The sequence below is a fragment of the Mustela nivalis genome, assembly GCF_964662115.1.
Source record: "Mustela nivalis genome assembly, chromosome: X".
Lineage (NCBI taxonomy): Eukaryota > Metazoa > Chordata > Mammalia > Carnivora > Mustelidae > Mustela > Mustela nivalis.
Genome location: NC_139040.1, coordinates 64,366,630 through 64,377,112, shown reverse-complemented (window position 1 = coordinate 64,377,112; position 10,483 = coordinate 64,366,630). Strand labels below are relative to the sequence as shown.

Genomic DNA, 10,483 nt, shown 5'->3' with positions numbered 1-10,483 from the left:
GGATAGCTGAAATTAAAGTGGCACAAGCAGAAGTTCTCTGAACATTCCATGCAGCAGTTCATCCTGGTGGCACAGCTGGTAGTGAAGTGGCAAAGAAGCTTTTATTTCTTTTTTTAAAATTTATTTGACAGAGAAAGATCACTAGTAGGCAGAGAGGCAGGCAGAGAGAGAGAAGGGAAGCAGGCAGAGAGACTGATGTGGGGCTCGATCCCAGGACCCTGAGATCATGACCTGAGCTGAAGGCAGAGACTTAACCCACTGAGCTGCTCAGGTGCCCCGAAGAAGCTTTTTTTTTTTAAGATTTTACTTATTTGATAGACAGAGATTACAAGTAGTCAGAGAGGCAGGCAGGGAGAGAAAGGAGGAAGCAGGCTCCCTGCTGAGCAGAGAGCCCGAAGTAGGGCTCGATCCCAGAACTCTGGGATCATGACCTGAGCTGAAGGCAGAGGCTTTAACCCACTGAGCCACCCAGGCACCTCTGAAGAAGCTTTTCTTAAAAGAAATGTCATAGGGGTAAGTAAGGGGTAGAAGTGGGTGAACGTTTTTTTAGTTTAAATAAATTGAGTAAGTCAGGGTTCCTGGGTCGCTCAGTGGGTTAAAGCCTCTGCCTTCGGCTCAGGTCATGATCCCAGGGTCCTGAGATCGAGCCCCACATTGGGCTCTCTGCTCAGCAGGGAGCCTGCTTCCTCCTCTCTCTGACTGCCTCTCTGCCTACTTGTAATCTCTGTCTGTCAAATAAATAAATAAAATCTTAAAAAAAAAGAAAAGTCATATATATTATAACAAGGACAGGATGGTGTCAAACTAGAAACAGACTGAGGATCATGGTATACTGTAGTAAATCAAACAAAAAGCAAGTATTAATAAAACTACTTCAATAACACAAATATTCTATTACAACAATTAAAGTGAGTTCCATGGTTTATGAAAATTATGAGTACATGTTTTCATAAATAAAATGTTTATATTTTTATTTGCTTATGTATTTATGTAATACTTATGTATTATGTAAACATTTGTTTATTTACTGATGTATTAATTATTTTTATTTGACTATAGTTAACACAGTGTTACAGTACTTTCAGTTGTACAACATAATGTTTTAAGTTCTCTATATGTTATGCTATGCTCCCCACAAGTGTAGCTAATATTACCATACAACATTATAATACTATTGATTATTGCAATACTATTGACTGTATTTCCTAGGCTGTCTTTTTTTTTTTTTTTTTTTTTTTTTACAGCTCAAAGGCCTCACGTTTATTACCAAACCAACCCACTGGTGCAGAGCTATAGTAACAGAAAAATCTTTCGCTGATAAATGGTATCTATTGGCCAGGCAGAAAGGTGTTTACAGGGTGATGGAATAGAACACATGATCCTCAAGTAGCTTAATTAAATACGTGGTGCCAGTTAGGTGGGTCATCGCGTGATGTGGGACGCCTTAGAGACCCAGCTTGGTTCTCCTCCAGTGCCTCCTCTTGGAGTTGTACCTGATTTTATTACCAGTTTTCATCCGAATCCACTGGGGAATGGGATGATTCTGCTTTTGTTTCTTGGCCAGGAATCGCTTGATCCTGAAAGTCTTGTGAGAAGACATGGTCAATTAACAGCGCGCAGCCCACAGCAGGCTGTGTCTTTTATTCCTGTGACTTATTCATTCTATAACCAAAAGCCTGTATCTTCCACTTCCCTTCACTCTTTTTGCCATGTACCCACCTTTGTCCCTCTGGAAACCATGTTTGTTCTCTTGATTTTTGGTCTGATTCTGCTTTTTGTTTTTTTTTATTCATTTGTTTTGGATTTGTTTTGGTTTTTAGATACCACATATGAGTGAAATACTATGGTATTTGTCTTTCTTGGACTTATTCCACTTAGCATAATACACTGTAGGTTCATCCACATTGTTGCAAATGGCAAGCTCCCATAATTTTTTTATGGCTATGTAATATCCCTGTGTGTGTGTGTGTGTGTGTGTGTGTGTATAACTTCTTTGTTACACACTTGTCTATTGATGGACACTTAGGTTGCTTCCTTATCTTGGCTATTACTAATAATGCTACAGTCAACATAAGGGTGCACATATCTTTTCAAATTAGTGTGTTCATTTTCCTTGGTAAATAGCCCTTATTGTGTTCAAAAAATTATAAGCACTTTGTAATATTAATTATTTAATAGTTGTAAAAATTCTGTGCATTTGGTAGTTATTATATCCATTAAAAGCAAACAGAGCAATACACAGCTATATAACAAGGCCAGTTTAACAGGTCTACTAAGTAACAGAGCAAAGATTCTAACCTCTGGAGCATGGCAGAAATGTGGGACTTAAAATCTATTTTATGCAGCTTCATACTCAAGAACTCTATCTTCACTCTACTTAATTATCCATCTTGGAAGAAATTACTGAGATATTGTTTTAGCTTTTTTTTGAGATACTGACAATACCACATGTAAATTTAAGTTATATAATTTTATGTTATGATACATGCATACATTGTGAAATGATTATCACAATTAGATTAGTTAAGAGGTCCAGCATCTCAGATAATTACCATTTACTTTTGTGCAGAAAACTTTTTAAGATTTACTCTATGAATAACTTTGAAGTATATAGTAATGCAGTGTTAATTGTAGTCACCATGTTATACACTACATTCCCAGAGCTTACATCTTTTTAGTAGGAATATTTGTTTTCTTACCATTGAGTTGTATAATTTCCTTTTATATTTTGAATATTAATCCTGTATCAGATAAGTGGTTTGCATATTCTTCCCCATTCTGTATGTTGCCTTCAATTGTATTGATACTTTCCTTGGCTCTAAAGAACCTTTAGATTTTGATGTTATCCCATCTGCTGATGTTTGTTTTTCTTGCTTTTGTCATATCCAATAATTATTGCCAGGACAAATGTCAGGGAGTTTCTTCCCTTTGTTATTTTTACACTAGATTTAGTCTTGGGTATTACACTTATGTCTTCATTCTATTTACAGTCTCTTTTTGTAAGTTGTGTAATATATGGGTCCAATTTCATTTTTCTGCATCTGGTTACCCAGGTTTTTTAGCAATAGTTTTGAAAGAGAATATCTTTTCTCATTAATTATTCTTGGAACACTTGTCTAATATTTGTTTACTGTATCTGTGTGAATTTATTTCTGGTTTCTCATAATTTTATTGTATTATGTGTCTATTTTTATTGCACAATCAAGATTTTTTTCTTGTTTCTCAAGATTATTTTGGCTACATGTGGTCCTTTGTGATTTGATACAAATTTTAAGATTGTTATTTTTTCTGTTTCCATGAAAAATACCACAGGATATGACATTTTATCAATATTAATCAGAAGAGACCCTGTACAGCTAAGGAAATGTTGAAAAACAAAAACAAAACCAGCGGCATCACGTTGCCTGATTTCAAGCTTTGCTACAAAACTGTAATCACCAAGACAGCATGGCACTGGCATAAAAACAGACACATAGACCAGTGGAACAGAGTAGAGCACCCAAGATATGGACCCTCAGATCTATGGTCAAATAGACTTCGACAAAGCAGGAAATAATATACCGTGGGAAAAGACAGTCTCTTCAATAAATGGTGCTGGGAAAATTGGACAGCTATATGTAGAAGAATGAAATTCAACCATTCTCTTACACCATACACAAAGATAAACTCAAAATGGATAAAAGACCTCAACGTGAGACAGGAATCCATCAGAATCCTAGAGGAGAACTTAGGCAGTAACCTCTTCCATATCATCCACAGCAACTTCTTTCAAGACATGTCTCCAAAGGCAATGGAAACAAAAGTGAAGATGAACTTTTGGGACTTCATCAAGATCAAAAGCTTCTGCACAGAAAAGGAAACAGTCAAGAAAACAAAGAGGCAACCCACGGAATGGGAGAAGATATTTGCAAATGACAGTACAGACAAAAGGTTGATATCCAGGATCTATAATGAACTCCACAAACTCAACACACACAAAACAGACAATCATATCAAAAAATAGGCAGATGATATGGACAGACATTTCTCCAATGAAGACATACAAATGGCTATCAGACACATGAAAAAATGTTCATCATCACTAACCATCAGGGAGATTCAAATTAAAACCACATTAAGATACTACCTTACACCAGTTAGAATGGCCAAAATTAACAAGACAGGAAACAACGTGTGCTGGAGAGGATGTGGAGAAAGGGGAAGCCTCTTACACTGTTGGTGGGAATGCAAGTTGGTGCAGCCAATTTGAACAGTGTGGAGATTCCTTAAGAAATTAAAAATAGAGGTTCCCTCTGACCCTGCAATTGTACTAGGTATTTTCCCCAAAGATACAGATGTAGTGAAAGGAAGGGCCATCTGTACCCCAATGTTCATAACAGCAATGGCCATGGTCGCCAAACTGTGGAAAGAACCAAGATGCCCTTCAATGGAGGAATGGATAAGGAAGATATGGTCCATATACACTATGGAGTATTATGCCTCCATCAGAAAGGATGAATGCCCAACTTTTATAGCAACATGGATGGTATTGGAAGAGATTGTACTGAGTGAAATAAGTCAAGCAGAGAGTCAATTATCATATGGTTTCACTTATTTGTGGAGCATAAGAAATAACAGGGAGGACATGGGAGATGGAGTGGAGAAGGGAGTTGAGAGAAATTGTAGGGGGAGATGAACCATGAGAGACTATGGACTCTGAAAAACGATCTGAGGGTTTTGAAGTGGTGGGGGTGGGAGGTTGGTGGGTATTATGGAGGGCATGTATTGCATGGAGCATTGGGTGTGGTGCATAAAAAATGAATTCCGTTACACTGAAAAGAAATTAAATTAAATAATAAAAAATTAAATTTTTTTTCTGATCCATAAACATAGCTTTCATTTATTTGTGCCTCCCAATTTTTTTGAGGGTTATTAATACAAAAGGACATTTTATGTCATTTTTTTTTTTTGCATCTATTGAGGTGATCCCATGTTGGATATATAAATGTTTATAATTGTTACACTTCTTCATGGATTGTCCCCTTTATGACTATACATGCCCACCTTTTTCTCTTTTTACAGTCTTGTTTTAAAGTCTAGTTTGTCTGATATAAGTATTGGTAATCTGTCTTTCTTTTAACATCCATTTGCATGATAAGTGTTTCTCCATCCTCTCACTTTTGGTCTGTGCTTGTCTTTGGATCTAAAATGAGACTGTTGTAGGCTGCATATACATGGGGCTTGTTTTTTTTTTATTCCATTCTGATACCCTATGTCTTTTGATTGAAGCATTTCTTTCATTTACATTCCATATAATTATTGATAGATATTGCCATTTTATTATTCTTTTGTCATTTCTGGAGATTTTCGCCGATCCTTTCTTATCTTTGTCTCTTTTGGTCTCTCCTTGCAACTCAAAGTTTCCCTTCTAATATTTTTTACAGGGTTGGTTTAGTGGTCATGATCTTCCATAGTTTTGTTTGTCTGGGAAGCTCTTTATCTCTCCTTCTATTCTGAATGAGAGCGTTCCTGGATAGAATATTCTTGGCGGCAGATTTTTCCCTTTCAACACTTTGAATATATCATGCTATTGCCTTCTGGCTTGCAACACTTCTGTCTAAAAATCTCCAGCTAGTCTTACGAATTTTCTTTTATAAGTTAAGGACTTATTTTTTCTTGTTGCTTAAGACTTTTTCTTTATCACTATATTTTGCAAATTTAATTACAATATGTCTTGGTGTTGGCCTGGTTTTATATATTTTGATGAGTGTTCTCTGTACCTCCTGGATCTGTATGTCAGTGTCCTTCTCCAGATTAGGGAAGTGCTCAGCTATTATTTATTCAAATAAATTTTCTGCCTTTTTTTTTCTTCTTCTTCTTCTGGGATTTCTGTAATACAAATGTTAACACATTTAATGGAGTCACTGAGTTCCCTGTCTATTCTTATTTTGCTAATTATTTTTTCTCTATTTTGTTCAGTTTGATTATTTTCCTTTACTCTCTCTTCCAGGTCATTAATTTATTTCTCTACTTCTTCCAGCCTAATGTTCATTCATCAAGTGTGTTTCTCATTTCTTTTTTTTTTTTTTACTATTATCAGTAGTGCAAACTGCTTTGTTTCTTTTTTTTTAATAAATTTTTTTATTTTTTATAAACATATATTTTTATCCCCAGGCATACAGGTCTGTGAATCGCCAGGTTTACACACTTCACAGCACTCACCAAAACACATACCCTCCCCAATGTCCATAACCCCACCTTTTGTTTTGTTTTTAAGTCTCATTTCCTATATCTAGCCCTTCATTTATGCCATGTTATTCATTACTTCTGTGTTAAGGTTCTCCCTCGTGTCTTCTGCTCTTTTCTCAAGTCCAGTGAGTATTCTTATGATCATTACTTTAAATTCTCTATTAAGCATATTGCTTATATACTTTCTACTTAGATCTCTGGCTGTGGCCTTGTATTGTTCTTTCATTTGGGATAAATTTCTGTGTTCTCGTTTTTCTAAGCCTTGGTGCATTTTTCTGTTTGTCACTTATATCTCTGGTTCTTGATAGTAATGGCCTTATGAAGGAGAGGCTCTACAGTGTCCTGTTGTATAATGTCCCATTCCCCAGGGCCTGACACTTCTGGGAGTATCACCAATGTGTGTTTCATGTGCTCTACTCTTTTGTTCTGGCTGCCTTATCTTTCAGGCCAGTTGTCTGTAACAGGCTCTGTCTATTGTGAGCAGTGTTTGGTCCCTGGACTGAGTGTGACATGTTTTAACTGGGTGTGCTCAGGTCTGCTTGTGAAATGAGACCTATCAGCACTGCTGTGGGAACTGAGGCTCTACATTACTCCTGTCTTGGGAGATGTGGTGTGAGCAGGTGGTATTCTGGGATAGGAAGCCTGCTTCACTGGGACTGAGGCAAGCATTAAAAAGAGGGTCAGTTCCACCAGAGCATGGGGTGCAGGGCTTGGTGTAAACAAGTTAGGTAGCAAGTATTGGTGCTGTGCTGTTCCTGTAGGTGATCTTGTGTTGATGCTATGGGTTGGGGGGAAATTGTCAGTTTCTTTGTTCCATGAATGTTATCTCTCTGAAGTGTGTTCCCAGAAGAGTGAATAACCTTGCTACTGTGTGCTCCAGTTGCTCTTCAGATAACTATTTTCATGCTTTGTGTTCACAGGTTGCCTTTCTCTCCAAGAACAACACAATTGCCTGTGGGCTTTATCACACCCAAGCCCACTGACCTTTAAAACTCCAGGTTTAAGCCCCCTGTTTGCAAGAACTCACAAAATTCAGCTCTTCTGACTTTCCAAGCCAGTTGCTATAGTGATTTGTTTTCCCCATGTCCTCCTCGGTATGCTTGTCTGTCTCTCACCCTTCTACACAACCATGGCTCCCTCCCCACCACAATAGAATGATCTGTTCTTCTCCCAAACTGAGTCTTCACAATTACTACCTTCTTCAATGTGGTCTTTTCTCTATTTTTATTTATGTAGTTTCTTGTGTCACTCTTCAGGTCAATTTCTGGGGTATTTTCAATGATTTGGTAGTTATCTAGTTGTGTTCATGGAGTGAGGTGAGCCTAGGGTCCTCCTACTCCACTGCCATCTTTCAACCTTTCCACTTAGACCCTGTTTTTTATCTTGCCTTTTATTTATTTTTATTTTATTATGTTCATCACCATACAGTACATTGTTAGTTTTTGATGTAGTGTTTCATGATGCATTGCTTGCATATAACACCCAGTGCTCCATGCAATACATGCCCTCCTTAATAACCATCACTGGGCTAACTCATCCACCCACCGCCTCCCTGCAAAAACCTTCAGTTTGTTATCCGGGTCTGGAGTCTCTCATGGTTCCTTGCCCTCTCTGATTTCCTCCCTTCATTTTTCCGTTCCTTCTCCTAACATTCTCCATGCTATTCCTTATGTTTCACATATAAGTGAAACCATATGATAATTGTCTTTCTCTATTTGACTTATTTCATGTAGCACAATCCCCTCCAGTCCCATCCATGTCAATGCAAATGATGGGTATTCATCCTTTCTGATGGCTGAGTAATATTCCATTGTATATATGGGCCACATCTTCTTTATCCACTCATCTATTGAAGGGCATCTTGGCTCCTTCCAGTTTGGCTATTGTGGACACTGCTGCTATAAACATTGCAGTGAATGTGGCCCTTCTTTTCACTACATCTGTATCTTTGGGGTAAATAAATGAATCTTATATTTTCAAAAGTTAATGATTAGCTAATGTCTGAGATTACTTTACTTTTCTAAATAAAAAACTGATATTTGAATAGAAGAAAGGATAGTTTTTTTAAAGATAGCAATACAATTTTTTTATTACACACCTCCTTATCATACCAAACTTGACTGGATCTAACTCTTTAGATCTGTGTTTTGTGGGTGACAGAGGGGGAAGAAAACCCTTGTTCTTGCCCTTACTGAAGTGGCCATTTTTGTTCAGAGTTCCAGATATCATCCCTAAATTTGAAAATCTACTAAATCTACTTAAGAAAGAAGTGGCACATTTTAAGTGTAAGAACAAACTGCCTAATCTAAGTAGTATTCACAAGGGCCCTTCAGGAATAACAACTGATGATAACAGTTCATAAAATCTTACTAAGACAAGTAAAAGAAAAAGAACCAGTTCAGCATGTCACATAAATGTAAGCTCTGATAATTTGGAATACAATTTTAAAAGATTATCTTTTTAATTTTTTTTAAATTATGTTCAGTTAGTCACCGTATCATTAGTTTTTGATGTAGTGTTCAATGATTCATTAGTTACGTATAACACCCAGTGCTCTTCACAGCACATGACTTCCTCAATACCCATTAAGTAGCAAATGTCAAAATGTTTAAATAATGAGAGTCATCCTGAATTATACTAAGCATTATCATTGATAGTTACTTCTCTATTGGCCAAAAAGGAGAGGAAAAAATAAAATAGGGTAGGTTGAAATCTTGACAAATAAGCCATAATAATTATTTAAATTATCAATATCAATATACCACTAAGATTTTATATTTTCAATGCCAGCTTTACTAAAACAAGAAATGTTAGAGACTACTTAATTGAAGATGAAAATCAATAGATTGCTCTTTCTGAAATCAACAAATGGTTAATTTAACAGGCATTCACAGTCTCCAAAGAATTAAATGAAAATAATCCATATGTTTGCTCTTAGTTTATCATTTTGATGCTGACAAATGTATGTAAAACTTCTCTAGGGAAAGCATAACACTAGAGATTTTCTTCAGTTTTTCATTTTAACCATGGATGGTATTACACAGACCTTTGCAAGGTCATCACAGACATATGTTTTTTTTAATACTTTGTCTGTTATCTTTATGCTAGAGATGACTTGCAGGCCCAGTTTCAAGGACAGTAGTGTCAGGGTGAAGCAGAGAGATGAACCTGGGGGCAGCTGTCCAAGAAACCTTCCTGAATTTCCACACCAACGAATAGAATCTGTATCATAGGTCTTCAAAACCAGTTTCATTTTCCTACCACTACAGTTCATTATCTTACAGATAATATGAAAAGGCTCTTCTATAATTACAGTATCTGGGATTTTTTCCAAAGACAGCTTCATGTTTCCATAAACTGGAGCTTTTCTTTCAAGCTGGATTGTCTGTAGCATTGCCATTTCACCTAGATTTCTCTTCCATATTATATCCAATTTTCCCATTTCTGTTAGTCCCTTAATGATATCAGCTTTCTCTGAAAATTCCTGTTTAAGCTTAAGGTAGTACAAATACTGGCGTTCTTCCATTGACTGTAAAAATGTTCTTGTTCCAAAGGTACACTCATCTTCACCAGCCTGATTGATGGTATTTAATTCTTCCCCAGTGTACATTTCAGGTGGATTTAATGAAACTTTTTGTATAAAGACAGTTGAAGATGAAATATTCTGAATTTGGACTTCAAGAAATAAGTCACTCTTCTCTGAATTATAAAACTTAGTTTTAACTTCCAATGGTGGGAGGAAAGGAAATAAGCACAGTTTACTAAAAAACATCTTTCCTCTACACGTTTTGCATAGAAACTGAACCTGCAGGTATGACTCTTCCAATGTCTTTACTTTGTCATGAATGACATCATCAATACAACAATTGGATGTATGTTCTGTTATGGTAGCCATGACGACCAAAAGATGTAAAGGCTGAATGCTTGACTGAAAATCAGTATTTTCAATATGATTTTTGCAACTTAATTGCAATCATTGGGAAGTCCCACATAAATGGAATTTTTCCTCTCAAAATGTAGTTCTATGAATTTATGATAAAAACAACATTTCTCCCAAACATTGACATTTCTCTAACCAGTCATGGGCTGGTTAGAGAAATTACCAGGTAAGTTGCTATATTCACATGTAACTGGAAAGTTAGTGAATGAAATATGCTTAATAGATAGCAGCACTTTGAGTGTCATAAAAATCTGTCTGGGTGGACCCTTCCATTTTGACCACAATTTTGCCCTGTTGTTTTAATAAAGCACTAGA

The 10,483-nt window shown here is 36.5% G+C and overlaps 2 pseudogenes across 2 annotated transcripts; both read right to left on the bottom strand.

The window, feature by feature from the left end:
* Positions 1-1,245: 1,245 nt before the first annotated feature.
* LOC309855604 (large ribosomal subunit protein eL39 pseudogene) lies at positions 1,246-1,632 on the bottom strand (annotated as a pseudogene). Its single transcript has one exon. The product of its transcript is annotated as a large ribosomal subunit protein eL39 pseudogene (transcript).
* A 7,603-nt stretch (positions 1,633-9,235) lies between these two features.
* LOC309855900 (trafficking protein particle complex subunit 13 pseudogene) lies at positions 9,236-10,123 on the bottom strand (annotated as a pseudogene). Its single transcript has one exon. The product of its transcript is annotated as a trafficking protein particle complex subunit 13 pseudogene (transcript).
* Positions 10,124-10,483: the final 360 nt, after the last annotated feature.